General features: G+C 67.4%; 12 non-coding genes across 12 annotated transcripts; all 12 read right to left on the bottom strand.

The window, feature by feature from the left end:
- Positions 1–866: 866 nt before the first annotated feature.
- LOC141412622 (5S ribosomal RNA) lies at positions 867–985 on the bottom strand. The gene has a single exon (XR_012437463.1). It is a non-coding gene; the product is annotated as a 5S ribosomal RNA (ribosomal RNA).
- Positions 986–3,128: 2,143 nt separating this feature from the next.
- On the bottom strand, positions 3,129–3,247 carry LOC141413572 (5S ribosomal RNA). Its single transcript, XR_012438363.1, has one exon. It is a non-coding gene; the product is annotated as a 5S ribosomal RNA (ribosomal RNA).
- A 2,155-nt stretch (positions 3,248–5,402) lies between these two features.
- On the bottom strand, positions 5,403–5,521 carry LOC141412880 (5S ribosomal RNA). Its single transcript, XR_012437722.1, has one exon. It is a non-coding gene; the product is annotated as a 5S ribosomal RNA (ribosomal RNA).
- Positions 5,522–7,664: 2,143 nt separating this feature from the next.
- Positions 7,665–7,783, bottom strand: LOC141413571 (5S ribosomal RNA). The gene has a single exon (XR_012438362.1). It is a non-coding gene; the product is annotated as a 5S ribosomal RNA (ribosomal RNA).
- Positions 7,784–9,941: 2,158 nt separating this feature from the next.
- On the bottom strand, positions 9,942–10,060 carry LOC141413570 (5S ribosomal RNA). The gene has a single exon (XR_012438361.1). It is a non-coding gene; the product is annotated as a 5S ribosomal RNA (ribosomal RNA).
- A 2,161-nt stretch (positions 10,061–12,221) lies between these two features.
- On the bottom strand, positions 12,222–12,340 carry LOC141413412 (5S ribosomal RNA). The gene has a single exon (XR_012438204.1). It is a non-coding gene; the product is annotated as a 5S ribosomal RNA (ribosomal RNA).
- A 2,142-nt stretch (positions 12,341–14,482) lies between these two features.
- Positions 14,483–14,601, bottom strand: LOC141413568 (5S ribosomal RNA). Its single transcript, XR_012438359.1, has one exon. It is a non-coding gene; the product is annotated as a 5S ribosomal RNA (ribosomal RNA).
- Positions 14,602–16,745: 2,144 nt separating this feature from the next.
- LOC141413567 (5S ribosomal RNA) lies at positions 16,746–16,864 on the bottom strand. The gene has a single exon (XR_012438358.1). It is a non-coding gene; the product is annotated as a 5S ribosomal RNA (ribosomal RNA).
- A 2,157-nt stretch (positions 16,865–19,021) lies between these two features.
- Positions 19,022–19,140, bottom strand: LOC141413566 (5S ribosomal RNA). The gene has a single exon (XR_012438357.1). It is a non-coding gene; the product is annotated as a 5S ribosomal RNA (ribosomal RNA).
- A 2,136-nt stretch (positions 19,141–21,276) lies between these two features.
- LOC141412621 (5S ribosomal RNA) lies at positions 21,277–21,395 on the bottom strand. The gene has a single exon (XR_012437462.1). It is a non-coding gene; the product is annotated as a 5S ribosomal RNA (ribosomal RNA).
- A 2,143-nt stretch (positions 21,396–23,538) lies between these two features.
- Positions 23,539–23,657, bottom strand: LOC141413565 (5S ribosomal RNA). Its single transcript, XR_012438356.1, has one exon. It is a non-coding gene; the product is annotated as a 5S ribosomal RNA (ribosomal RNA).
- Positions 23,658–25,812: 2,155 nt separating this feature from the next.
- On the bottom strand, positions 25,813–25,931 carry LOC141412879 (5S ribosomal RNA). Its single transcript, XR_012437721.1, has one exon. It is a non-coding gene; the product is annotated as a 5S ribosomal RNA (ribosomal RNA).
- Between the last annotated feature and the right edge of the window lie 1,598 nt (positions 25,932–27,529).

Here is a 27,529-nt window from a genome sequence, read left to right as displayed (position 1 = left end):
GGTCAATCTGCTCGGCCTGATTGCGTTGGGCATACATTGCAGAAGGTGGGTTTTCCAAGGCAGAGCAGAGGGTCCCGGCACCTGAGGTTGTCCACGGGGAGAATGTCTGTTCCACGGGGGCAAGCGGTCCCTTCCGTCGTGCCCAAGCCCATGTGACCCCGAAGGCCAGGTGGCCCCGGTCCTTGAGCTGACTGAGGAGTGCTTTGAGACCCGGAGGGTGGCACAGGCGACTGGGCGCCAGCGGCGGCCCTCCCTCCCTTTGAGCGGGACGGGGAGCTGCCGCTGGCATCCGGAGCTCTGGCGGCCGGCGCCCTCTGTCCCTGTGACCGCAGGCTCTGCCGTGGGAGGCGGGATCCCCGTAGAGGTCGCGCGCTGGCTGCCCTGTCTTGGGTTGAGCGACGGAGCGCGACGTGGAGCAGCACCCGACTGAGGCTCCCTGCTTCTCTGTCCCCTGGCGTCTTGCCCTGGACCCAGTGCACCACCTTGTGGCGAGCCCAGGTGTGGCGCGTCCCGCTGTGGGGCCTGCTGGGGTACAGGACCCACTTTCTCATGGCTTCCGCAAGTCCCTCCCCGCCCGCCTGGAGGGCAGTTGGGGAGCGGTCCCCAACGTGGCCTGGGACCAACCTCGCTGGTGACCCGTGTCGCGGGCGCGCGCCCCAGGAGAGTGTGGGGAGGGGAGAGGATTCGGGGACGTAGCTGTGAGGATTCGGTGTGCGTGGGTCTGGCGGGTGGCCCGGACGGGGTCGGGGTCGTGGTCACGGTGGGTCGTTGTGGTGGTGGTGGTGGTGGTGCTGGGGATGGTGGTGGGGGGGGGTGGTGGCGAAGTCCCCGAAGACAAAAGGAGCAGCGAGGGAGGTAGGAGCAAAAGCCTACAGCACCCGGTATTCCCAGGCGGTCTCCCATCCAAGTACTAACCAGGCCCGACCCTGCTTAGCTTCCGAGATCAGACGAAATCGGGCGCGTTCAGGGTGGTATGGCCGTAGACGCTAGCCGCCGCCTCCGGGAGCCCCAAGAGCCTGCCGAGGGCCCCGGCGTGCGTCTCCACGCTGCTCTCCTGGCACGGCTGCGAGTCCGGGTGGGGGCTGGCAGCCCGGGGCCAGCGGCCAGAGGCCCCGCGCGCCTGCTCGGGCAGCCGGTCTCGCCCAGGTGGCCGCTGGGTGGCTTTCTTCCCGAGGTGTCCTGCTGCCAGGACGAGGGTCAAGTTTTCTCGGGGGAAAATTTCTCAGTGCTCTCGGGCGCTTGTTCTTCTGGGAATGTCCACTGCTGTGGCCAAGGCGGGGGACGCACAGCTCGGGCCAGGGCAAGCAGCCGCCCTCCTCCGTCGCCTCCTGGAGCCGTATCCTTGGGTGGGTGCGTGGCTCCCAGCGGAGGTCTCGGGGACCCTTCCGGTCCTCTTCGTCCGGAAAGCGCCACTGCCCCTCCAGCCCATCAGGAAAACGGCAGCCGCGCCCTTCGCCGACCCGCTCCGCCCTCCTCCACACTCAGGGCCTGGGGCTGCGGGGCTGAATCGTGAGGCTTTCCAGCCCAGGACTTCACCTCTGGCCCCTTTCACACCCGGGATCTTGGGAAGAAGAAACAAAACCAAACACAGACAAAGCCATCTCCTCCGACCCGGGGCCCCTCCACATCCCTTCCGATCCCGGGTTCCTGCCGGCCTCCCGGGGCGTTTCTCCCAGGCAGGCCTTCGCGGCCACTACACGGGGCTGAGCACTCGAGTCCTCGGGCGTCACGGGGCCCGTGGCCACGCCAAGCACGCACGACTCCCGGGTCTCGTCTGCTCCTGGGTGCCCTGGGCCTCTTCCCTGTGCCGCTGCTGGGTCTTGTGCCCCTGCTTGGCCTCCTTCAGACCCGACACCGTGCTACGCGGCCACGTGCTACAGGATCGTGCCAGCAGAACTGGCCCTGGCTGAGCCCCGTACCCACCCTCCTGCCATCCCTGGCCCTGCTAGCAAATGGCAGAGATCCTCTGGCCTCCGAGCCCAGACAAAAATCCTGATGCAGTTGGCCGAGGGGCCGCAAACCAAGGCTTCGCTTGTTCCCGCTCAGGCCCCAGCCATACCCTCTTGTCCTTCGGCTGCTCGTGTGTGGGGTGGGGGAGAGGAGGGTGCGACCCGTGCGTGCGTGCGTGGTCTGGGTGTCTCTGCGTGGTGTGTGTGTGTGTGTGTGTGTGTGTTAGATGCCGTGCCTGGTGTAGGTGGGGAAGAGCAAGCCCTCACGCACAGAGCCCCATCACACACTGGGGCCGGGCCGAGGGGGTCAATCTGCTCGGCCTGATTGCGTTGGGCATACATTGCAGAAGGTGGGTTTTCCAAGGCGGAGCAGAGGGTCCCGGCACCTGAGGTTGTCCACGGGGAGAATGTCTGTTCCACGGGGGCAAGCGGTCCCTTCCGTCGTGCCCAAGCCCATGGGACCCCGAAGGCCAGGTGGCCCCGGTCCTTGAGCTGACTGAGGAGTGCTTTGAGACCCGGAGGGTGGCACAGGCGACTGGGCGCCTGCGGCGGCCCTCCCTCCCTTTGAGCGGGACGGGGAGCTGCCGCTGGCATCCGGAGCTCTGGCGGCCTGCGCCCTCTGTCCCTGTGACCGCAGGCTCTGCCGTGGGAGGCGGGATCCCCGTAGAGGTCGCGCGCTGGCTGCCCTGTCTTGGGTTGAGCGACGGAGCGCGACGTGGAGCAGCACCCGACTGAAGCTCCCTGCTTCTCTGTCCCCTGGCGTCTTGCCCTGGACCCAGTGCACCACCTTGTGGCGAGCCCAGGTGTGGCGCGTCCCGCTGTGGGGCCCGCTGGGGTGCAGGACCCACTTTCTCATGGCTTCCGCACGTCCCTCCCCGCCCGCCTGGAGGGCAGTTGGGGAGCGGTCCCCAACGTGGCCTGGGACCAACCTCGCTGGTGACCCGTGTCGCGGGCGCGCGCCCCAGGAGAGTGTGGGGAGGGGAGAGGATTCGGGGACGTAGCTGTGAGGATTCGGTGTGCGTGGGTCTGGCGGGTGGCCCGGATGGGGTCGGGGTCGTGGTCACGGTGGGTCGTTGTGGTGGTGGTGGTGGTGGTGGTGCTGGGGGTGGTGGTGGTGGTGGGGGGGGTGGTGGCGAAGTCCCCGAAGACAAAAGGAGCAGCGAGGGAGGGAGGAGCAAAAGCCTACAGCACCCGGTATTCCCAGGCGGTCTCCCATCCAAGTACTAACCAGGCCCGACCCTGCTTAGCTTCCGAGATCAGACGAGATCGGGCGCGTTCAGGGTGGTATGGCCGTAGACGCTAGCCGCCGCCTCCGGGAGCCCCAAGAGCCTGCCGAGGGCCCCGGCGTGCGTCTCCACGCTGCTCTCCTGGCACGGCTGGGAGTCCGGGTGGGGGCTGGCAGCCCGGGGCCAGAGGCCAGAGGCACCGCGCGCCTGCTCGGGCAGCCGGTCTCGCCCAGGTGGCCGCTGGGTGGCTTTCTTCCCGAGGTGTCCTGCTGCCAGGACGAGGGTCAAGTTTTCTCGGGGGAAAATTTCTCAGTGCTCTCGGGCGCTTGTTCTTCTGGGAATGTCCACTGCTGTGGCCAAGGCGGGGGACGCACAGCTCGGGCCAGGGCAAGCAGCCGCCCTCCTCCGTCGCCTCCTGGAGCCGTATCCTTGGGTGGGTGCGTGGCTCCCAGCGGAGGTCTCGGGGACCCTTCCGGTCCTCTTCGTCCGGAAAGCGCCACTGCCCCTCCAGCCCATCAGGAAAACGGCAGCCGCGCCCTTCGCCGACCCGCTCCGCCCTCCTCCACACTCAGGGCCTGGGGCTGCGGGGCTGAATGGTGAGGCTTTCCAGCCCAGGACTTCACCTCTGGCCCCTTTCACACCCGGGATCTTGGGAAGAAGAAACAAAACCAAACACAGCCAAAGCCATCTCCTCCGACCCGGGGCCCCTCCACATCCCTTCCGATCCCGGGTTCCTGCCGGCCTCCCGGGGCGTTTCTCCCAGGCAGGCCTTCGCGGCCACTACACGGGGCTGAGCACTCGAGTCCTCGGGCGTCACGGGGCCCGCGGCCACGCCAAGCACGCACGACTCCCGGGTCTCGTCTGCTCCTGGGTGCCCTGGGCCTCTTCCCTGTGCCGCAGCTGGGTCTTGTGCCCCTGCTTGGCCTCCTTCAGACACGACCCCGTGCTACGCGGCCATGTGCTACAGGATCGTGCCAGCAGAACTGGCCCTGGCTGAGCCCCGTACCCACCCTCCTGCCATCCCTGGCCCTGCTAGCAAATGGCAGAGATCCTCTGGCCTCCGAGCCCAGACAAAAATCCTGATGCAGTTGGCCGAGGGGCCGCAAACCAAGGCTTCGCTTGTTCCCGCTCAGGCCCCAGCCATACCCTCTTGTCCTTCGGCTGCTCGTGTGTGGGCTGGGGGAGAGGAGGGTGCGTCCCCGTGCGTGCGTGCGTGGTCTGGGTGTCTCTGCGTGGTGTGTGTGTGTGTGTGTGTGTGTGTGTGTGTGTGTTAGATGCCGTGCCTGGTGTAGGTGGGGAAGAGCAAGCCCTCACGCACAGAGCCCCATCACACACTGGGGCCGGGCCGAGGGGGTCAATCTGCTCGGCCTGATTGCGTTGGGCATACATTGCAGAAGGTGGGTTTTCCAAGGCGGAGCAGAGGGTCCCGGCACCTGAGGTTGTCCACGGGGAGAATGTCTGTTCCACGGGGGCAAGCGGTCCCTTCCGTCGTGCCCAAGCCCATGTGACCCCGGAGGCCAGGTGGCCCCAGTCCTTGAGCTGACTGAGGAGTGCTTTGAGACCCGGAGGGTGGCACAGGCGACTGGGCGCCAGCGGCGGCCCTCCCTCCCTTTGAGCGGGACGGGAAGCTGACGCTGGCATCCCGAGCTCTGGCGGCCTGCGCCCTCTGTCCCTGTGACCGCAGGCTCTGCCGTGGGAGGCGGGATCCCACGTAGAGGTCGCACGCTGGCTGCCCTGTCTTGGGTTGAGCGACGGAGCGCGACGTGGAGCAGCACCCGACTGAGGCTCCCTGCTTCTCTGTCCCCTGGCGTCTTGCCCTGGACCCAGTGAAACACCTTGTGGCGAGCCCAGGTGTGGCGCGTCCCGCTGTGGGGCCCGCTGGGGTGCAGGACCCACTTTCTCATGGCTTCCGCACGTCCCTCCCCGCCCGCCTGGAGGGCAGTTGGGGAGCGGTCCCCAACGTGGCCTGGGACCAACCTCGCTGGTGACCCGTGTCGCGGGCGCGCGCCCCAGGAGAGTGTGGGGAGGGGAGAGGATTCGGGGACGTAGCTGTGAGGATTCGGTGTGCGTGGGTCTGGCGGGTGGCCCGGACGGGGTTGGGGTCGTGGTCACGGTGGGTCGTTGTGGTGGTGGTGGTGGTGGTGGTGCTGGGGGTGGTGGTGGTGGTGGGGGGGGTGGTGGCGAAGTCCCCGAAGACAAAAGGAGCAGCGAGGGAGGGAGGAGCAAAAGCCTACAGCACCCGGTATTCCCAGGCGGTCTCCCATCCAAGTACTAACCAGGCCCGACCCTGCTTAGCTTCCGAGATCAGACGAGATCGGGCGCGTTCTGGGTGGTATGGCCGTAGATGCTAGCCGCCGCCTCCGGGAGCCCCAAGAGCCTGCCGAGGGCCCCGGCGTGTGTCTCCACGCTGCTCTCCTGGCACGGCTGGGAGTCCGGGTGGGGGCTGGCAGCCCGGGGCCAGCGGCCAGAGGCACCGCGCGCCTGCTCGGGCAGCCGGTCTCGCCCAGGTGGCCGCTGGGTGGCTTTCTTCCCGAGGTGTCCTGCTGCCAGGACGAGGGTCAAGTTTTCTCGGGGGAAAATTTCTCAGTGCTCTCGGGCGCTTGTTTTTCTGGGAATGTCCACTGCTGTGGCCAAGGCGGGGGACGCACAGCTCGGGCCAGGGCAAGCAGCCGCCCTCCTCCGTCGCCTCCTGGAGCCGTATCCTTGGGTGGGTGCGTGGCTCCCAGCGGAGGTCTCGGGGACCCTTCCGGTCCTCTTCGTCGGGAAAGCGCCACTGCCCCTCCAGCCCATCAGGAAAACGGCAGCCGCGCCCTTCGCCGACCCGCTCCGCCCTCCTCCACACTCAGGGCCTGGGGCTGCGGGGCTGAATCGTGAGGCTTTCCAGCCCAGGACTTCACCTCTGGCCCCTTTCACACCCGGGATCTTGGGAAGAAGAAACAAAACCAAACACAGCCAAAGCCATCTCCTCCGACCCGGGGCCCCTCCACATCCCTTCCGATCCCGGGTTCCTGCCGGCCTCCCGGGGCGTTTCTCCCAGGCAGGCCTTCGCGGCCACTACACGGGGCTGAGCACTCGAGTCCTCGGGCGTCACGGGGCCCGCGGCCACGCCAAGCACGCACGACTCCCGGGTCTCGTCTGCTCCTGGGTGCCCTGGGCCTCTTCCCTGTGCCGCTGCTGGGTCTTGTGCCCCTGCTTGGCCTCCTTCAGACCCGGCCCCGTGCTACGCGGCCACGTGCTACAGGATCGTGCCAGCAGAACTGGCCCTGGCTGAGCCCCGTACCCACCCTCCTGCCATCCCTGGCCCTGCTAGCAAATGGCAGAGATCCTCTGGCCTCTGAGCCCAGACAAAAATCCTGATGCAGTTGGCCGAGGGGCCGCAAACCAAGGCTTCGCTTGTTCCCGCTCAGGCCCCAGCCATACCCTCTTGTCCTTCGGCTGCTCGTGTGTGGGGTGGGGGAGAGGAGGGTGCGTCCCCGTGCGTGCGTGCGTGGTCTGGGTGTCTCTGCGTGGTGTGTGTGTGTGTGTGTGTGTGTGTTAGATGCCGTGCCTGGTGTAGGTGGGGAAGAGCAAGCCCTCACGCACAGAGCCCCATCACACACTGGGGCCGGGCCGAGGGGGTCAATCTGCTCGGCCTGATTGCGTTGGGCATACATTGCAGAAGGTGGGTTTTCCAAGGCGGAGCAGAGGGTCCCGGCACCTGAGGTTGTCCACGGGGAGAATGTCTGTTCCACGGGGGCAAGCGGTCCCTTCCGTCGTGCCCAAGCCCATGTGACACCGAAGGCCAGGTGGCCCCGGTCCTTGAGCTGACTGAGGAGTGCTTTGAGACCCGGAGGGTGGCACAGGCGACTGGGCGCCAGCGGCGGCCCTCCCTCCCTTTGAGCGGGACGGGGAGCTGCCGCTGGCATCTGGAGCTCTGGCGGCCTGCGCCCTCTGTCCCTGTGACCGCAGGCTCTGCCGTGGGAGGCGGGATCCCACGTAGAGGTCGCGCGCTGGCTGCCCTGTCTTGGGTTGAGCGACGGAGCGCGACGTGGAGCAGCACCCGACTGAGGCTCCCTGCTTCTCTGTCCCCTGGCGTCTTGCCCTGGACGCAGTGCACCACCTTGTGGCGAGCCCAGGTGTGGCGCGTCCCGCTGTGGGGCCCGCTGGGGTGCAGGACCCACTTTCTCATGGCTTCCGCACGTCCCTCCCCGCCCGCCTGGAGGGCAGTTGGGGAGCGGTCCCCAACGTGGCCTGGGACCAACCTCGCTGGTGACCCGTGTCGCGGGCGCGTGCCACAGGAGAGTGTGGGGAGGGGAGAGGATTCGGGGACGTAGCTGTGAGGATTCGGTGTGCGTGGGTCTGGCGGGTGGCCCGGACGGGGTCGGGGTCGTGGTCACGGTGGGTCGTTGTGGTGGTGGTGGTGGTGGTGGTGCTGGGGTGGTGGTGGTGGGGGGGGGGTGGTGGCGAAGTCCCCGAAGACAAAAGGAGCAGCGAGGGAGGGAGGAGCAAAAGCCTACAGCACCCGGTATTCCCAGGCGGTCTCCCATCCAAGTACTAACCAGGCCCGACCCTGCTTAGCTTCCGAGATCAGACGAGATCGGGCGCGTTCAGGGTGGTATGGCCGTAGACGCTAGCCGCCGCCTCCGGGAGCCCCAAGAGCCTGCCGAGGGCCCCGGCGTGCGTCTCCACGCTGCTCTCCTGGCACGGCTGGGAGTCCGGGTGGGGGCTGGCAGCCCGGGGCCAGCGGCCAGAGGCCCCGCGCGCCTGCTCGGGCAGCCGGTCTCGCCCAGGTGGCCGCTGGGTGGCTTTCTTCCCGAGGTGTCCTGCTGCCATGACGAGGGTCAAGTTTTCTCGGGGGAAAATTTCTCAGGGCTCTCGGGCGCTTGTTCTTCTGGGAATGTCCACTGCTGTGGCCAAGGCGGGGGACGCACAGCTCGGGCCAGGGCAAGCAGCCGCCCTCCTCCGTCACCTCCTGGAGCCGTATCCTTGGGTGGGTGCGTGGCTCCCAGCGGAGGTCTCGGGGACCCTTCCGGTCCTCTTCGTCCGGAAAGCGCCACTGCCCCTCCAGCCCATCAGGAAAACGGCAGCCGCGCCCTTCGCCGACCCGCTCCGCCCTCCTCCACACTCAGGGCCTGGGGCTGCGGGGCTGAATCGTGAGGCTTTCCAGCCCAGGACTTCACCTCTGGCCCCTTTCACACCCAGGATCTTGGGAAGAAGAAACAAAACCAAACACAGCCAAAGCCATCTCCTCCGACCCGGGGCCCCTCCACATCCCTTCCGATCCCGGGTTCCTGCCGGCCTCCCGGGGCGTTTCTCCCAGGCAGGCCTTCGCGGCCACTACACGGGGCTGAGCACTCGAGTCCTCGGGCGTCACGGGGCCCGCGGCCACGCCAAGCACGCACGACTCCCGGGTCTCGTCTGCTCCTGGGTGCCCTGGGCCTCTTCCCTGTGCCGCTGCTGGGTCTTGTGCCCCTGCTTGGCCTCCTTCAGACCCGACCCCGTGCTACGCGGCCACGTGCTACAGGATCGTGCCAGCAGAACTGGCCCTGACTGAGCCCCGTACCCACCCTCCTGCCATCCCTGGCCCTGCTAGCAAATGGCAGAGATCCTCTGGCCTCCGAGCCCAGACAAAAATCCTGATGCAGTTGGCCGAGGGGCCGCAAACCAAGGCTTCGCTTGTTCCCGCTCAGGCCCCAGCCATACCCTCTTGTCCTTCGGCTGCTCGTGTGTGGGGTGGGGGAGAGGAGGGTGCGTCCCCGTGCGTGCGTGCGTGGTCTGGGTGTCTCTGCGTGGTGTGTGTGTGTGTGTGTGTGTGTGTGTGTGTGTGTGTGTTAGATGCCGTGCCTGGTGTAGGTGGGGAAGAGCAAGCCCTCACGCACAGAGCCCCATCACACACTGGGGCCGGGCCGAGGGGGTCAATCTGCTCGGCCTGATTGCGTTGGGCATACATTGCAGAAGGTGGGTTTTCCAAGGCGGAGCAGAGGGTCCCGGCACCTGAGGTTGTCCACGGGGAGAATGTCTGTTCCACGGGGGCAAGCGGTCCCTTCCGTCGTGCCCAAGCCCATGTGACCCCGAAGGCCAGGTGGCCCCGGTCCTTGAGCTGACTGAGGAGTGCTTTGAGACCCGGAGGGTGGCACAGGCGACTGGGCGCCAGCGGCGGCCCTCCCTCCCTTTGAGCGGGACGGGGAGCTGCCGCTGGCATCCCGAGCTCTGGCGGCCTGCGCCCTCTGTCCCTGTGACCGCAGGCTCTGCCGTGGGAGGCGGGATCCCACGTAGAGGTCGCACGCTGGCTGCCCTGTCTTGGGTTGAGCGACGGAGCGCGACGTGGAGCAGCACCCGACTGAGGCTCCCTGCTTCTCTGTCCCCTGGCGTCTTGCCCTGGACCCAGTGAAACACCTTGTGGCGAGCCCAGGTGTGGCGCGTCCCGCTGTGGGGCCCGCTGGGGTGCAGGACCCACTTTCTCATGGCTTCCGCACGTCCCTCCCCGCCCGCCTGGAGGGCAGTTGGGGAGCGGTCCCCAACGTGGCCTGGGACCAACCTCGCTGGTGACCCGTGTCGCGGGCGCGCGCCCCAGGAGAGTGTGGGGAGGGGAGAGGATTCGGGGACGTAGCTGTGAGGATTCGGTGTGCGTGGGTCTGGCGGGTGGCCCGGACGGGGTCGGGGTCGTGGTCACGGTGGGTCGTTGTGGTGGTGGTGGTGGTGGTGGTGCTGGGGGTGGTGGTGGTGGGGGGGGGGTGGTGGCGAAGTCCCCGAAGACAAAAGGAGCAGCGAGGGAGGGAGGAGCAAAAGCCTACAGCACCCGGTATTCCCAGGCGGTCTCCCATCCAAGTACTAACCAGGCCCGACCCTGCTTAGCTTCCGAGATCAGACGAGATCGGGCGCGTTCAGGGTGGTATGGCCGTAGACGCTAGCCGCCGCCTCCGGGAGCCCCAAGAGCCTGCCGAGGGCCCCGGCGTGCGTCTCCACGCTGCTCTCCTGGCACGGCTGGGAGTCCGGGTGGGGGCTGGCAGCCCGGGGCCAGCGGCCAGAGGCCCCGCGCGCCTGCTCGGGCAGCCGGTCTCGCCCAGGTGGCCGCTGGGTGGCTTTCTTCCCGAGGTGTCCTGCTGCCATGACGAGGGTCAAGTTTTCTCGGGGGAAAATTTCTCAGGGCTCTCGGGCGCTTGTTCTTCTGTGAATGTCCACTGCTGTGGCCAAGGCGGGGGACGCACAGCTCGGGCCAGGGCAAGCAGCCGCCCTCCTCCGTCGCCTCCTGGAGCCGTATCCTTGGGTGGGTGCGTGGCTCCCAGCGGAGGTCTCGGGGACCCTTCCGGTCCTCTTCGTCCGGAAAGCGCCACTGCCCCTCCAGCCCATCAGGAAAACGGCAGCCGCGCCCTTCGCCGACCCGCTCCGCCCTCCTCCACACTCAGGGCCTGGGGCTGTGGGGCTGAATCGTGAGGCTTTCCAGCCCAGGACTTCACCTCTGGCCCCTTTCACACCCGGGATCTTGGGAAGAAGAAACAAAACCAAACACAGCCAAAGCCATCTCCTCCGACCCGGGGCCCCTCCACATCCCTTCCGATCCCGGGTTCCTGCCGGCCTCCTGGGGCGTTTCTCCCAGGCAGGCCTTCGCGGCCACTACACGGGGCTGAGCACTCGAGTCCTCGGGCGTCACGGGGCCCGCGGCCACGCCAAGCACGCACGACTCCCGGGTCTCGTCTGCTCCTGGGTGCCCTGGGCCTCTTCCCTGTGCCGCTGCTGGGTCTTGTGCACCTGCTTGGCCTCCTTCAGTCCCGACCCCGTGCTACGCGGCCATGTGCTACAGGATCGTGCCAGCAGAACTGGCCCTGGCTGAGCCCCGTACCCACCCTCCTGCCATCCCTGGCCCTGCTAGCAAATGGCAGAGATCCTCTGGCCTCCGAGCCCAGACAAAAATCCTGATGCAGTTGGCCGAGGGGCCGCAAACCAAGGCTTCGCTTGTTCCCGCTCAGGCCCCAGCCATACCCTCTTGTCCTTCGGCTGCTCGTGTGTGGGGTGGGGGAGAGGAGGGTGCGTCCCCGTGCGTGCGTGCGTGGTCTGGGTGTCTCTGCGTGGTGTGTGTGTGTGTGTGTGTGTGTGTGTGTGTGTGTGTGTGTTAGATGCCGTGCCTGGTGTAGGTGGGGAAGAGCAAGCCCTCACGCACAGAGCCCCATCACACACTGGGGCCGGGCCGAGGGGGTCAATCTGCTCGGCCTGATTGCGTTGGGCATACATTGCAGAAGGTGGGTTTTCCAAGGCGGAGCAGAGGGTCCCGGCACCTGAGGTTGTCCACGGGGAGAATGTCTGTTCCACGGGGGCAAGCGGTCCCTTCCGTCGTGCCCAAGCCCATGTGACCCCGAAGGCCAGGTGGCCCCGGTCCTTGAGCTGACTGAGGAGTGCTTTGAGACCCGGAGGGTGGCACAGGCGACTGGGCGCCAGCGGCGGCCCTCCCTCCCTTTGAGCGGGACGGGGAGCTGCCGCTGGCATCCGGAGCTCTGGCGGCCTGCGCCCTCTGTCCCTGTGACCGCAGGCTCTGCCGTGGGAGGCGGGATCCCACGTAGAGGTCGCGCGCTGGCTGCCCTGTCTTGGGTTGAGCGATGGAGCGCGACGTGGAGCAGCACCCGACTGAGGCTCCCTGCTTCTCTGTCCCCTGGCGTCTTGCCCTGGACCCAGTGCACCACCTTGTGGCGAGCCCAGGTGTGGCGCGTCCCGCTGTGGGGCCCGCTGGGGTGCAGGACCCACTTTCTCATGGCTTCCGCACGTCCCTCCCCGCCCGCCTGGAGGGCAGTTGGGGAGCGGTCCCCAACGTGGCCTGGGACCAACCTCGCTGGTGACCCGTGTCGCGGGCGCGCGCCCCAGGAGAGTGTGGGGAGGGGAGAGGATTCGGGGACGTAGCTGTGAGGATTCGGTGTGCGTGGGTCTGGCGGGTGGCCCGGACGGGGTCGGGGTCGTGGTCACGGTGGGTCGTTGTGGTGGTGGTGGTGGTGGTGGTGCTGGGGGTGGTGGTGGTGGTGGGGGGGGTGGTGGCGAAGTCCCCGAAGACAAAAGGAGCAGCGAGGGAGGGAGGAGCAAAAGCCTACAGCACCCGGTATTCCCAGGCGGTCTCCCATCCAAGTACTAACCAGGCCCGACCCTGCTTAGCTTCCGAGATCGGACGAGATCGGGCGCGTTCAGGGTGGTATGGCCGTAGACGCTAGCCGCCGCCTCCGGGAGCCCCAAGAGCCTGCCGAGGGCCCCGGCTTGCGTCTCCACGCTGCTCTCCTGGCACGGCTGGGAGTCCGGGTGGGGGCTGGCAGCCCGGGACGAGCGGCCAGAGGCCCCGCGTGCCTGCTCGGGCAGCCGGACTCGCCCAGGTGGCCGCTGGGTGGCTTTCTTCCCGAGGTGTCCTGCTGCCAGGACGAGGGTCAAGTTTTCTCGGGGGAAAATTTCTCAGTGCTCTCGGGCGCTTGTTCTTCTGGGAATGTCCACTGCTGTGGCCAAGGCGGGGGACGCACAGCTCGGGCCAGGGCAAGCAGCCGCCCTCCTCCGTCGCCTCCTGGAGCCGTATCCTTGGGTGGGTGCGTGGCTCCCAGCGGAGGTCTCGGGGACCCTTCCGGTCCTCTTCGTCTGGAAAGCGCCACTGCCCCTCCAGCCCATCAGGAAAACGGCAGCCGCGCCCTTCGCCGACCCGCTCCGCCCTCCTCCACACTCAGGGCCTGGGGCTGCGGGGCTGAATCGTGAGGCTTTCCAGCCCAGGACTTCACCTCTGGCCCCTTTCACACCCGGGATCTTGGGAAGAAGAAACAAAACCAAACACAGCCAAAGCCATCTCCTCCGACCCGGGGCCCCTCCACATCCCTTCCGATCCCGGGTTCCTGCCGGCCTCCCGGGGCGTTTCTCCCAGGCAGGCCTTCGCGGCCACTACACGGGGCTGAGCACTCGAGTCCTCGGGCGTCACGGGGCCCGCGGCCACGCCAAGCACGCACGACTCCCGGGTCTCGTCAACTCCTGGGTGCCCTGGGCCTCTTCCCTGTGCCGCTGCTGGGTCTTGTGCCCCTGCTTGGCCTCCTTCAGACCCGGCCCCGTGCTACGCGGCCACGTGCTACAGGATCGTGCCAGCAGAACTGGCCCTGGCTGAGCCCCGTACCCACCCTCCTGCCATCCCTGGCCCTGCTAGCAAATGGCAGAGATCCTCTGGCCTCCGAGCCCAGACAAAAATCCTGATGCAGTTGGCCGAGGGGCCGCAAACCAAGGCTTCGCTTGTTCCCGCTCAGGCCCCAGCCATACCCTCTTGTCCTTCGGCTGCTCGTGTGTGGGGTGGGGGAGAGGAGGGTGCGTCCCCGTGCGTGCGTGCGTGGTCTGGGTGTCTCTGCGTGGTGTGTGTGTGTGTGTGTGTGTGTGTTAGATGCCGTGCCTGGTGTAGGTGGGGAAGAGCAAGCTCTCACGCACAGAGCCCCATCACACACTGGGGCCGGGCCGAGGGGGTCAATCTGCTCGGCCTGATTGCGTTGGGCATACATTGCAGAAGGTGGGTTTTCCAAGGCGGAGCAGAGGGTCCCGGCACCTGAGGTTGTCCACGGGGAGAATGTCTGTTGCACGGGGGCAAGCGGTCCCTTCCGTCGTGCCCAAGCCCATGTGACCCCGAAGGCCAGGTGGCCCCGGTCCTTGAGCTGACTGAGGAGTGCTTTGAGACCCGGAGGGTGGCACAGGCGACTGGGCGCCAGCGGCGGCCCTCCCTCCCTTTGAGCGTGACGGGGAGCTGCCGCTGGCATCCGGAGCTCTGGCGGCCTGCGCCCTCTGTCCCTGTGACCGCAGGCTCTGCCGTGGGAGGCGGGATCCCACGTAGAGGTCGCGCGCTGGCTGCCCTGTCTTGGGTTGAGCGACGGAGCACGACGTGGAGCAGCACCCGACTGAGGCTCCCTGCTTCTCTGTCCCCTGTCGTCTTGCAATGGACCCAATGCACCACCTTGTGGCGAGCCCAGGTGTGGCGCGTCCCGCTGTGGGGCCCGCTGGGGTGCAGGACCCACTTTCTCATGGCTTCCGCACGTCCCTCCCCGCCCGCCTGGAGGGCAGTTGGGGAGCGGTCCCCAACGTGGCCTGGGACCAACCTCGCTGGTGACCCGTGTCGCGGGCGCGCGCCCCAGGAGAGTGTGGGGAGGGGAGAGGATTCGGGGACGTAGCTGTGAGGATTCGGTGTGCGTGGGTCTGGCGGGTGGCCCGGACGGGGTCGGGGTCGTGGTCACGGTGGGTCGTTGTGGTGGTGGTGGTGGTGGTGGTGCTGGGGGTGGTGGTGGTGGGGGGGGTGGTGGCGAAGTCCCCGAAGACAAAAGGAGCAGCGAGGGAGGGAGGAGCAAAAGCCTACAGCACCCGGTATTCCCAGGCGGTCTCCCATCCAAGTACTAACCAGGCCCGACCCTGCTTAGCTTCCGAGATCAGACGAGATCGGGCGCGTTCAGGGTGGTATGGCCGTAGACGCTAGCCGCCGCCTCCGGGAGCCCCAAGAGCCTGCCGAGGGCCCCGGCGTGCGTCTCCACGCTGCTCTCCTGGCACGGCTGGGAGTCCGGGTTGGGGCTGGCAGCCCGGGGCCAGCGGCCAGAGGCCCCGCGCGCCTGCTCGGGCAGCCGGTCTCGCCCAGGTGGCCGCTGGGTGGCTTTCTTCCCGAGGTGTCCTGATGCCAGGACGAGGGTCAAGTTTTCTCGGGGGAAAATTTCTCAGTGCTCTCGGGCGCTTGTTCTTCTGGGAATGTTCACTGCTGTGGCCAAGGCGGGGGACGCACAGCTCGGGCCAGGGCAAGCAGCCGCCCTCCTCCGTCGCCTCCTGGAGCCGTATCCTTGGGTGGGTGCGTGGCTCCCAGCGGAGGTCTCGGGGACCCTTCCGGTCCTCTTCGTCCGGAAAGCGCCACTGCCCCTCCAGCCCATCAGGAAAACGGCAGCCGCGCCCTTCGCCGACCCGCTCCGCCCTCCTCCACACTCAGGGCCTGGGGCTGCGGGGCTGAATCGTGAGGCTTTCCAGCCCAGGACTTCACCTCTGGCCCCTTTCACACCTGGGATCTTGGGAAGAAGAAACAAAACCAAACACAGCCAAAGCCATCTCCTCCGACCCGGGGCCCCTCCACATCCCTTCCGATCCCGGGTTCCTGCCGGCCTCCCGGGGCGTTTCTCCCAGGCAGGCCTTCGCGGCCACTACACGGGGCTGAGCACTCGAGTCCTCGGGCGTCACGGGGCCCGTGGCCACGCCAAGCACGCACGACTCCCGGGTCTCGTCTGCTCCTGGGTGCCCTGGGCCTCTTCCCTGTGCCGCTGCTGGGTCTTGTGCCCCTGCTTGGTCTCCTTCAGACCCGACACCGTGCTACGCGGCCACGTGCTACAGGATCGTGCCAGCAGAACTGGCCCTGGCTGAGCCCCGTACCCACCCTCCTGCCATCCCTGGCCCTGCTAGCAAATGGCAGAGATCCTCTGGCCTCCGAGCCCAGACAAAAATCCTGATGCAGTTGGCCAAGGGCCCGCAAACCAAGGCTTCGCTTGTTCCCGCTCAGGCCCCAGCCATACCCTCTTGTTCTTCGGCTGCTCGTGTGTGGGGTGGGGGAGAGGAGGGTGCGACCCGTGCGTGCGTGCGTGGTCTGGGTGTCTCTGCGTGGTGTGTGTGTGTGTGTGTGTGTGTGTTAGATGCCGTGCCTGGTGTAGGTGGGGAAGAGCAAGCCCTCACGCACAGAGCCCCATCACACACTGGGGCCGGGCCGAGGGGGTCAATCTGCTCGGCCTGATTGCGTTGGGCATACATTGCAGAAGGTGGGTTTTCCAAGGCAGAGCAGAGGGTCCCGGCACCTGAGGTTGTCCACGGGGAGAATGTCTGTTCCACGGGGGCAAGCGGTCCCTTCCGTCGTGCCCAAGCCCATGTGACCCCGAAGGCCAGGTGGCCCCGGTCCTTGAGCTGACTGAGGAGTGCTTTGAGACCCGGAGGGTGGCACAGGCGACTGGGCGCCAGCGGCGGCCCTCCCTCCCTTTGAGCGGGACGGGGAGCTGCCGCTGGCATCCGGAGCTCTGGCGGCCTGCGCCCTCTGTCCCTGTGACCGCAGGCTCTGCCGTGGGAGGCGGGATCCCACGTAGAGGTCGCGCGCTGGCTGCCCTGTCTTGGGTTGAGCGACGGAGCGCGACGTGGAGCAGCACCCGACTGAAGCTCCCTGCTTCTCTGTCCCCTGGCGTCTTGCCCTGGACCCAGTGCACCACCTTGTGGCGAGCCCAGGTGTGGCGCGTCCCGCTGTGGGGCCCGCTGGGGTGCAGGACCCACTTTCTCATGGCTTCCGCACGTCCCTCCCCGCCCGCCTGGAGGGCAGTTGGGGAGCGGTCCCCAACGTGGCCTGGGACCAACCTCGCTGGTGACCCGTGTCGCGGGCGCGCACCCCAGGAGAGTGTGGGGAGGGGAGAGGATTCGGGGACGTAGCTGTGAGGATTCGGTGTGCGTGGGTCTGGCGGGTGGCCCGGACGGGGTCGGGGTCGTGGTCACGGTGGGTCGTTGTGGTGGTGGTGGTGGTGGTGGTGCTGGGGGTGGTGGTGGTGGTGGGGGGGGTGGTGGCGAAGTCCCCGAAGACAAAAGGAGCAGCGAGGGAGGGAGGAGCAAAAGCCTACAGCACCCGGTATTCCCAGGCGGTCTCCCATCCAAGTACTAACCAGGCCCGACCCTGCTTAGCTTCCGAGATCAGACGAGATCGGGCGCGTTCAGGGTGGTATGGCCGTAGACGCTAGCCGCCGCCTCCGGGAGCCCCAAGAGCCTGCCGAGGGCCCCGGCGTGCGTCTCCACGCTGCTCTCCTGGCACGGCTGGGAGTCCGGGTGGGGGCTGGCAGCCCGGGGCCAGCGGCCAGAGGCCCCGCGCGCCTGCTCGGGCAGCCGGTCTCGCCCAGGTGGCCGCTGGGTGGCTTTCTTCCCGAGGTGTCCTGCTGCCATGACGAGGGTCAAGTTTTCTCGGGGGAAAATTTCTCAGGGCTCTCGGGCGCTTGTTCTTCTGGGAATGTCCACTGCTGTGGCCAAGGCGGGGGACGCACAGCTCGGGCCAGGGCAAGCAGCCGCCCTCCTCCGTCGCCTCCTGGAGCCGTATCCTTGGGTGGGTGCGTGGCTCCCAGCGGAGGTCTCGGGGACCCTTCCGGTCCTCTTCGTCCGGAAAGCGCCACTGCCCCTCCAGCCCATCAGGAAAACGGCAGCCGCGCCCTTCGCCGACCCGCTCCGCCCTCCTCCACACTCAGGGCCTGGGGCTGCGGGGCTGAATCGTGAGGCTTTCCAGCCCAGGACTTCACCTCTGGCCCCTTTCACACCCGGGATCTTGGGAAGAAGAAACAAAACCAAACACAGCCAAAGCCATCTCCTCCGACCCGGGGCCCCTCCACATCCCTTCCGATCCCGGGTTCCTGCCGGCCTCCCGGGGCGTTTCTCCCAGGCAGGCCTTCGCGGCCACTACACGGGGCTGAGCACTCGAGTCCTCGGGCGTCACGGGGCCCGCGGCCACGCCAAGCACGCACGACTCCCGGGTCTCGTCTGCTCCTGGGTGCCCTGGGCCTCTTCCCTGTGCCGCTGCTGGGTCTTGTGCCCCTGCTTGGCCTCCTTCAGACCCGACCCCGTGCTACGCGGCCACGTGCTACAGGATCGTGCCAGCAGAACTGGCCCTGACTGAGCCCCGTACCCACCCTCCTGCCATCCCTGGCACTGCTAGCAAATGGCAGAGATCCTCTGGCCTCCGAGCCCAGACAAAAATCCTGATGCAGTTGGCCGAGGGGCCGCAAACCAAGGCTTCGCTTGTTCCCGCTCAGGCCCCAGCCATACCCTCTTGTCCTTCGGCTGCTCGTGTGTGGGGTGGGGGAGAGGAGGGTGCGTCCCCGTGCGTGCGTGCGTGGTCTGGGTGTCTCTGCGTGGTGTGTGTGTGTGTGTGTGTGTGTGTGTGTGTGTGTGTGTTAGATGCCGTGCCTGGTGTAGGTGGGGAAGAGCAAGCCCTCACGCACAGAGCCCCATCACACACTGGGGCCGGGCCGAGGGGGTCAATCTGCTCGGCCTGATTGCGTTGGGCATACATTGCAGAAGGTGGGTTTTCCAAGGCGGAGCAGAGGGTCCCGGAACCTGAGGTTGTCCACGGGGAGAATGTCTGTTCCACGGGGGCAAGCGGTCCCTTCCGTCGTGCCCAAGCCCATGTGACCCCGAAGGCCAGGTGGCCCCGGTCCTTGAGCTGACTGAGGAGTGCTTTGAGACCCGGAGGGTGGCACAGGCGACTGGGTGCCAGCGGCGGCCCTCCCTCCCTTGAGCGGGACGGGGAGCTGCCGCTGGCATTCGGAGCTCTGGCGGCCTGTGCCCTCTGTCCCTGTGACCGCAGGCTCTGCCGTGGGAGGCGGGATCCCACGTAGAGGTCGCGCGCTGGCTGCCCTGTCTTGGGTTGAGCGACGGAGCGCGACGTGGAGCAGCACCCGACTGAGGCTCCCTGCTTCTCTGTCCCCTGGCGTCTTGCCCTGGACCCAGTGCACCACCTTGTGGCGAGCCCAGGTGTGGCGCGTCCCGCTGTGGGGCCCGCTGGGGTGCAGGACCCACTTTCTCATGGCTTCCGCACGTCCCTCCCCGCCCGCCTGGAGGGCAGTTGGGGAGCGGTCCCCAACGTGGCCTGGGACCAACCTCGCTGGTGACCAGTGTCGCGGGCGCGCGCCCCAGGAGAGTGTGGGGAGGGGAGAGGATTCGGGGACGTAGCTGTGAGGATTCGGTGTGCGTGGGTCTGGCGGGTGGCCCGGACGGGGTCGGGGTCGTGGTCACGGTGGGTCGTTGTGGTGGTGGTGGTGGTGGTGGTGCTGGGGGTGGTGGTGGTGGTGGGGGGGTGGTGGCGAAGTCCCCGAAGACAAAAGGAGCAGCGAGGGAGGGAGGAGCAAAAGCCTACAGCACCCGGTATTCCCAGGCGGTCTCCCATCCAAGTACTAACCAGGCCCGACCCTGCTTAGCTTCCGAGATCAGACGAGATCGGGCGCGTTCAGGGTGGTATGGCCGTAGACGCTAGCCGCCGCCTCCGGGAGCCCCAAGAGCCTGCCGAGGTCCCCGGCGTGCGTCTCCACGCTGCTCTCCTGGCACGGCTGGGAGTCCGGGTGGGGGCTGGCAGCCCGGGGCCAGCGGCCAGAGGCCCCGCGCGCCTGCTCGGGCAGCCGGTCTCGCCCAGGTGGCCGCTGGGTGGCTTTCTTCCCGAGGTGTCCTGCTGCCAGGACGAGGGTCAAGTTTTCTCGGGGGAAAATTTCTCAGTGCTCTCGGGCGCTTGTTCTTCTGGGAATGTCCACTGCTGTGGCCAAGGCGGGGGACGCACAGCTCGGGCCAGGGCAAGCAGCCGCCCTCCTCCGTCGCCTCCTGGAGCCGTATCCTTGGGTGGGTGCGTGGCTCCCAGCGGAGGTCTCGGGGACCCTTCCGGTCCTCTTCGTCCGGAAAGCGCCACTGCCCCTCCAGCCCATCAGGAAAACGGCAGCCGCGCCCTTCGCCGACCCGCTCCGCCCTCCTCCACACTCAGGGCCTGGGGCTGCGGGGCTGAATCGTGAGGCTTTCCAGCCCAGGACTTCACCTCTGGCCCCTTTCACACCCGGGATCTTGGGAAGAAGAAACAAAACCAAACACAGACAAAGCCATCTCCTCCGACCCGGGGCCCCTCCACATCCCTTCCGATCCCGGGTTCCTGCCGGCCTCCCGGGGCGTTTCTCCCAGGCAGGCCTTCGCGGCCACTACACGGGGCTGAGCACTCGAGTCCTCGGGCGTCACGGGGCCCGCGGCCACGCCAAGCACGCACGACTCCCGGGTCTCGTCTGCTCCTGGGTGCCCTGGGCCTCTTCCCTGTGCCGCTGCTGGGTCTTGTGCCCCTGCTTGGCCTCCTTCAGACCCGACACCGTGCTACGCGGCCACGTGCTACAGGATCGTGCCAGCAGAACTGGCCCTGGCTGAGCCCCGTACCCACCCTCCTGCCATCCCTGGCCCTGCTAGCAAATGGCAGAGATCCTCTGGCCTCCGAGCCCAGACAAAAATCCTGATGCAGTTGGCCAAGGGGCCGCAAACCAAGGCTTCGCTTGTTCCCGCTCAGGCCCCAGCCATACCCTCTTGTCCTTCGGCTGCTCGTGTGTGGGGTGGGGGAGAGGAGGGTGCGACCCGTGCGTGCGTGCGTGGTCTGGGTGTCTCTGCGTGGTGTGTGTGTGTGTGTGTGTGTGTGTTAGATGCCGTGCCTGGTGTAGGTGGGGAAGAGCAAGCCCTCACGCACAGAGCCCCATCACACACTGGGGCCGGGCCGAGGGGGTCAATCTGCTCGGCCTGATTGCGTTGGGCATACATTGCAGAAGGTGGGTTTTCCAAGGCAGAGCAGAGGGTCCCGGCACCTGAGGTTGTCCACGGGGAGAATGTCTGTTCCACGGGGGCAAGCGGTCCCTTCCGTCGTGCCCAAGCCCATGTGACCCCGAAGGCCAGGTGGCCCCGGTCCTTGAGCTGACTGAGGAGTGCTTTGAGACCCGGAGGGTGGCACAGGCGACTGGGCGCCAGCGGCGGCCCTCCCTCCCTTTGAGCGGGACGGGGAGCTGCCGCTGGCATCCGGAGCTCTGGCGGCCGGCGCCCTCTGTCCCTGTGACCGCAGGCTCTGCCGTGGGAGGCGGGATCCCCGTAGAGGTCGCGCGCTGGCTGCCCTGTCTTGGGTTGAGCGACGGAGCGCGACGTGGAGCAGCACCCGACTGAGGCTCCCTGCTTCTCTGTCCCCTGGCGTCTTGCCCTGGACCCAGTGCACCACCTTGTGGCGAGCCCAGGTGTGGCGCGTCCCGCTGTGGGGCCTGCTGGGGTACAGGACCCACTTTCTCATGGCTTCCGCAAGTCCCTCCCCGCCCGCCTGGAGGGCAGTTGGGGAGCGGTCCCCAACGTGGCCTGGGACCAACCTCGCTGGTGACCCGTGTCGCGGGCGCGCGCCCCAGGAGAGTGTGGGGAGGGGAGAGGATTCGGGGACGTAGCTGTGAGGATTCGGTCTGCGTGGGTCTGGCGGGTGGCCCGGACGGGGTCGGGGTCGTGGTCACGGTGGGTCGTTGTGGTGGTGGTGGTGGTGGTGCTGGGGATGGTGGTGGGGGGGGGGTGGTGGCGAAGTCCCCGAAGACAAAAGGAGCAGCGAGGGAGGGAGGAGCAAAAGCCTACAGCACCCGGTATTCCCAGGCGGTCTCCCATCCAAGTACTAACCAGGCCCGACCCTGCTTAGCTTCCGAGATCAGACGAAATCGGGCGCGTTCAGGGTGGTATGGCCGTAGACGCTAGCCGCCGCCTCCGGGAGCCCCAAGAGCCTGCCGAGGGCCCCGGCGTGCGTCTCCACGCTGCTCTCCTGGCACGGCTGCGAGTCCGGGTGGGGGCTGGCAGCCCGGGGCCAGCGGCCAGAGGCCCCGCGCGCCTGCTCGGGCAGCCGGTCTCGCCCAGGTGGCCGCTGGGTGGCTTTCTTCCCGAGGTGTCCTGCTGCCAGGACGAGGGTCAAGTTTTCTCGGGGGAAAATTTCTCAGTGCTCTCGGGCGCTTGTTCTTCTGGGAATGTCCACTGCTGTGGCCAAGGCGGGGGACGCACAGCTCGGGCCAGGGCAAGCAGCCGCCCTCCTCCGTCGCCTCCTGGAGCCGTATCCTTGGGTGGGTGCGTGGCTCCCAGCGGAGGTCTCGGGGACCCTTCCGGTCCTCTTCGTCCGGAAAGCGCCACTGCCCCTCCAGCCCATCAGGAAAACGGCAGCCGCGCCCTTCGCCGACCCGCTCCGCCCTCCTCCACACTCAGGGCCTGGGGCTGCGGGGCTGAATCGTGAGGCTTTCCAGCCCAGGACTTCACCTCTGGCCCCTTTCACACCCGGGATCTTGGGAAGAAGAAACAAAACCAAACACAGACAAAGCCATCTCCTCCGACCCGGGGCCCCTCCACATCCCTTCCGATCCCGGGTTCCTGCCGGCCTCCCGGGGCGTTTCTCCCAGGCAGGCCTTCGCAGCCACTACACGGGGCTGAGCACTCGAGTCCTCGGGCGTCACGGGGCCCGTGGCCACGCCAAGCACGCACGACTCCCGGGTCTCGTCTGCTCCTGGGTGCCCTGGGCCTCTTCCCTGTGCCGCTGCTGGGTCTTGTGCCCCTGCTTGGCCTCCTTCAGACCCGACACCGTGCTACGCGGCCACGTGCTACAGGATCGTGCCAGCAGAACTGGCCCTGGCTGAGCCCCGTACCCACCCTCCTGCCATCCCTGGCCCTGCTAGCAAATGGCAGAGATCCTCTGGCCTCCGAGCCCAGACAAAAATCCTGATGCAGTTGGCCGAGGGGCCGCAAACCAAGGCTTCGCTTGTTCCCGCTCAGGCCCCAGCCATACCCTCTTGTCCTTCGGCTGCTCGTGTGTGGGGTGGGGGAGAGGAGGGTGCGACCCGTGCGTGCGTGCGTGGTCTGGGTGTCTCTGCGTGGTGTGTGTGTGTGTGTGTGTGTGTGTTAGATGCCGTGCCTGGTGTAGGTGGGGAAGAGCAAGCCCTCACGCACAGAGCCCCATCACACACTGGGGCCGGGCCGAGGGGGTCAATCTGCTCGGCCTGATTGCGTTGGGCATACATTGCAGAAGGTGGGTTTTCCAAGGCGGAGCAGAGGGTCCCGGCACCTGAGGTTGTCCACGGGGAGAATGTCTGTTCCACGGGGGCAAGCGGTCCCTTCCGTCGTGCCCAAGCCCATGGGACCCCGAAGGCCAGGTGGCCCCGGTCCTTGAGCTGACTGAGGAGTGCTTTGAGACCCGGAGGGTGGCACAGGCGACTGGGCGCCTGCGGAGGCCCTCCCTCCCTTTGAGCGGGACGGGGAGCTGCCGCTGGCATCCGGAGCTCTGGCGGCCTGCGCCCTCTGTCCCTGTGACCGCAGGCTCTGCCGTGGGAGGCGGGATCCCCGTAGAGGTCGCGCGCTGGCTGCCCTGTCTTCGGTTGAGCGACGGAGCGCGACGTGGAGCAGCACCCGACTGAAGCTCCCTGCTTCTCTGTCCCCTGGCGTCTTGCCCTGGACCCAGTGCACCACCTTGTGGCGAGCCCAGGTGTGGCGCGTCCCGCTGTGGGGCCCGCTGGGGTGCAGGACCCACTTTCTCATGGCTTCCGCACGTCCCTCCCCGCCCGCCTGGAGGGCAGTTGGGGAGCGGTCCCCAACGTGGCCTGGGACCAACCTCGCTGGTGACCCGTGTCGCGGGCGCGCGCCCCAGGAGAGTGTGGGGAGGGGAGAGGATTCGGGGACGTAGCTGTGAGGATTCGGTGTGCGTGGGTCTGGCGGGTGGCCCGGACGGGGTCGGGGTCGTGGTCACGGTGGGTCGTTGTGGTGGTGGTGGTGGTGGTGGTGCTGGGGGTGGTGGTGGTGGTGGGGGGGGTGGTGGCGAAGTCCCCGAAGACAAAAGGAGCAGCGAGGGAGGGAGGAGCAAAAGCCTACAGCACCCGGTATTCCCAGGCGGTCTCCCATCCAAGTACTAACCAGGCCCGACCCTGCTTAGCTTCCGAGATCAGACGAGATCGGGCGCGTTCAGGGTGGTATGGCCGTAGACGCTAGCCGCCGCCTCCGGGAGCCCCAAGAGCCTGCCGAGGGCCCCGGCGTGCGTCTCCACGCTGCTCTCCTGGCACGGCTGGGAGTCCGGGTGGGGGCTGGCAGCCCGGGGCCAGCGGCCAGAGGCACCGCGCGCCTGCTCGGGCAGCCGGTCTCGCCCAGGTGGCCGCTGGGTGGCTTTCTTCCCGAGGTGTCCTGCTGCCAGGACGAGGGTCAAGTTTTCTCGGGGGAAAATTTCTCAGTGCTCTCGGGCGCTTGTTCTTCTGGGAATGTCCACTGCTGTGGCCAAGGCGGGGGACGCACAGCTCGGGCCAGGGCAAGCAGCCGCCCTCCTCCGTCGCCTCCTGGAGCCGTATCCTTGGGTGGGTGCGTGGCTCCCAGCGGAGGTCTCGGGGACCCTTCCGGTCCTCTTCGTCCGGAAAGCGCCACTGCCCCTCCAGCCCATCAGGAAAACGGCAGCCGCGCCCTTCGCCGACCCGCTCCGCCCTCCTCCACACTCAGGGCCTGGGGCTGCGGGGCTGAATGGTGAGGCTTTCCAGCCCAGGACTTCACCTCTGGCCCCTTTCACACCCGGGATCTTGGGAAGAAGAAACAAAACCAAACACAGCCAAAGCCATCTCCTCCGACCCGGGGCCCCTCCACATCCCTTCCGATCCCGGGTTCCTGCCGGCCTCCCGGGGCGTTTCTCCCAGGCAGGCCTTCGCGGCCACTACACGGGGCTGAGCACTCGAGTCCTCGGGCGTCACGGGGCCCGCGGCCACGCCAAGCACGCACGACTCCCGGGTCTCGTCTGCTCCTGGGTGCCCTGGGCCTCTTCCCTGTGCCGCAGCTGGGTCTTGTGCCCCTGCTTGGCCTCCTTCAGACACGACCCCGTGCTACGCGGCCATGTGCTACAGGATCGTGCCAGCAGAACTGGCCCTGGCTGAGCCCCGTACCCACCCTCCTGCCATCCCTGGCCCTGCTAGCAAATGGCAGAGATCCTCTGGCCTCCGAGCCCAGACAAAAATCCTGATGCAGTTGGCCGAGGGGCCGCAAACCAAGGCTTCGCTTGTTCCCGCTCAGGCCCCAGCCATACCCTCTTGTCCTTCGGCTGCTCGTGTGTGGGCTGGGGGAGAGGAGGGTGCGTCCCCGTGCGTGCGTGCGTGGTCTGGGTGTCTCTGCGTGGTGTGTGTGTGTGTGTGTGTGTGTGTGTGTGTGTGTTAGATGCCGTGCCTGGTGTAGGTGGGGAAGAGCAAGCCCTCACGCACAGAGCCCCATCACACACTGGGGCCGGGCCGAGGGGGTCAATCTGCTCGGCCTGATTGCGTTGGGCATACATTGCAGAAGGTGGGTTTTCCAAGGCGGAGCAGAGGGTCCCGGCACCTGAGGTTGTCCACGGGGAGAATGTCTGTTCCACGGGGGCAAGCGGTCCCTTCCGTCGTGCCCAAGCCCATGTGACCCCGGAGGCCAGGTGGCCCCGGTCCTTGAGCTGACTGAGGAGTGCTTTGAGACCCGGAGGGTGGCACAGGCGACTGGGCGCCAGCGGCGGCCCTCCCTCCCTTTGAGCGGGACGGGAAGCTGACGCTGGCATCCCGAGCTCTGGCGGCCTGCGCCCTCTGTCCCTGTGACCGCAGGCTCTGCCGTGGGAGGCGGGATCCCACGTAGAGGTCGCACGCTGGCTGCCCTGTCTTGGGTTGAGCGACGGAGCGCGACGTGGAGCAGCACCCGACTGAGGCTCCCTGCTTCTCTGTCCCCTGGCGTCTTGCCCTGGACCCAGTGAAACACCTTGTGGCGAGCCCAGGTGTGGCGCGTCCCGCTGTGGGGCCCGCTGGGGTGCAGGACCCACTTTCTCATGGCTTCCGCACGTCCCTCCCCGCCCGCCTGGAGGGCAGTTGGGGAGCGGTCCCCAACGTGGCCTGGGACCAACCTCGCTGGTGACCCGTGTCGCGGGCGCGCGCCCCAGGAGAGTGTGGGGAGGGGAGAGGATTCGGGGACGTAGCTGTGAGGATTCGGTGTGCGTGGGTCTGGCGGGTGGCCCGGACGGGGTTGGGGTCGTGGTCACGGTGGGTCGTTGTGGTGGTGGTGGTGGTGGTGGTGCTGGGGGTGGTGGTGGTGGTGGGGGGGGTGGTGGCGAAGTCCCCGAAGACAAAAGGAGCAGCGAGGGAGGGAGGAGCAAAAGCCTACAGCACCCGGTATTCCCAGGCGGTCTCCCATCCAAGTACTAACCAGGCCCGACCCTGCTTAGCTTCCGAGATCAGACGAGATCGGGCGCGTTCTGGGTGGTATGGCCGTAGATGCTAGCCGCCGCCTCCGGGAGCCCCAAGAGCCTGCCGAGGGCCCCGGCGTGCGTCTCCACGCTGCTCTCCTGGCACGGCTGGGAGTCCGGGTGGGGGCTGGCAGCCCGGGGCCAGCGGCCAGAGGCACCGCGCGCCTGCTCGGGCAGCCGGTCTCGCCCAGGTGGCCGCTGGGTGGCTTTCTTCCCGAGGTGTCCTGCTGCCAGGACGAGGGTCAAGTTTTCTCGGGGGAAAATTTCTCAGTGCTCTCGGGCGCTTGTTCTTCTGGGAATGTCCACTGCTGTGGCCAAGGCGGGGGACGCACAGCTCGGGCCAGGGCAAGCAGCCGCCCTCCTCCGTCGCCTCCTGGAGCCGTATCCTTGGGTGGGTGCGTGGCTCCCAGCGGAGGTCTCGGGGACCCTTCCGGTCCTCTTCGTCCAGAAAGCGCCACTGCCCCTCCAGCCCATCAGGAAAACGGCAGCCGCGCCCTTCGCCGACCCGCTCCGCCCTCCTCCACACTCAGGGCCTGGGGCTGCGGGGCTGAATCGTGAGGCTTTCCAGCCCAGGACTTCACCTCTGGCCCCTTTCACACCCGGGATCTTGGGAAGAAGAAACAAAACCAAACACAGCCAAAGCCATCTCCTCCGACCCGGGGCCCCTCCACATCCCTTCCGATCCCGGGTTCCTGCCGGCCTCCCGGGGCGTTTCTCCCAGGCAGGCCTTCGCGGCCACTACACGGGGCTGAGCACTCGAGTCCTCGGGCGTCACGGGGCCCGCGGCCACGCCAAGCACGCACGACTCCCGGGTCTCGTCTGCTCCTGGGTGCCCTGGGCCTCTTCCCTGTGCCGCTGCTGGGTCTTGTGCCCCTGCTTGGCCTCCTTCAGACCCGGCCCCGTGCTACGCGGCCACGTGCTACAGGATCGTGCCAGCAGAACTGGCCCTGGCTGAGCCCCGTACCCACCCTCCTGCCATCCCTGGCCCTGCTAGCAAATGGCAGAGATCCTCTGGCCTCCGAGCCCAGACAAAAATCCTGATGCAGTTGGCCGAGGGGCCGCAAACCAAGGCTTCGCTTGTTCCCGCTCAGGCCCCAGCCATACCCTCTTGTCCTTCGGCTGCTCGTGTGTGGGGTGGGGGAGAGGAGGGTGCGTCCCCGTGCGTGCGTGCGTGGTCTGGGTGTCTCTGCGTGGTGTGTGTGTGTGTGTGTGTGTGTGTTAGATGCCGTGCCTGGTGTAGGTGGGGAAGAGCAAGCCCTCACGCACAGAGCCCCATCACACACTGGGGCCGGGCCGAGGGGGTCAATCTGCTCGGCCTGATTGCGTTGGGCATACATTGCAGAAGGTGGGTTTTCCAAGGCGGAGCAGAGGGTCCCGGCACCTGAGGTTGTCCACGGGGAGAATGTCTGTTCCACGGGGGCAAGCGGTCCCTTCCGTCGTGCCCAAGCCCATGTGACACCGAAGGCCAGGTGGCCCCGGTCCTTGAGCTGACTGAGGAGTGCTTTGAGACCCGGAGGGTGGCACAGGCGACTGGGCGCCAGCGGCGGCCCTCCCTCCCTTTGAGCGGGACGGGGAGCTGCCGCTGGCATCTGGAGCTCTGGCGGCCTGCGCCCTCTGTCCCTGTGACC

This window comes from Castor canadensis, chromosome 10, assembly GCF_047511655.1.
Source record: "Castor canadensis chromosome 10, mCasCan1.hap1v2, whole genome shotgun sequence".
Taxonomy (NCBI): Eukaryota; Metazoa; Chordata; class Mammalia; order Rodentia; family Castoridae; genus Castor; species Castor canadensis.
This window is presented reverse-complemented; position numbering and strand designations above follow the sequence as displayed.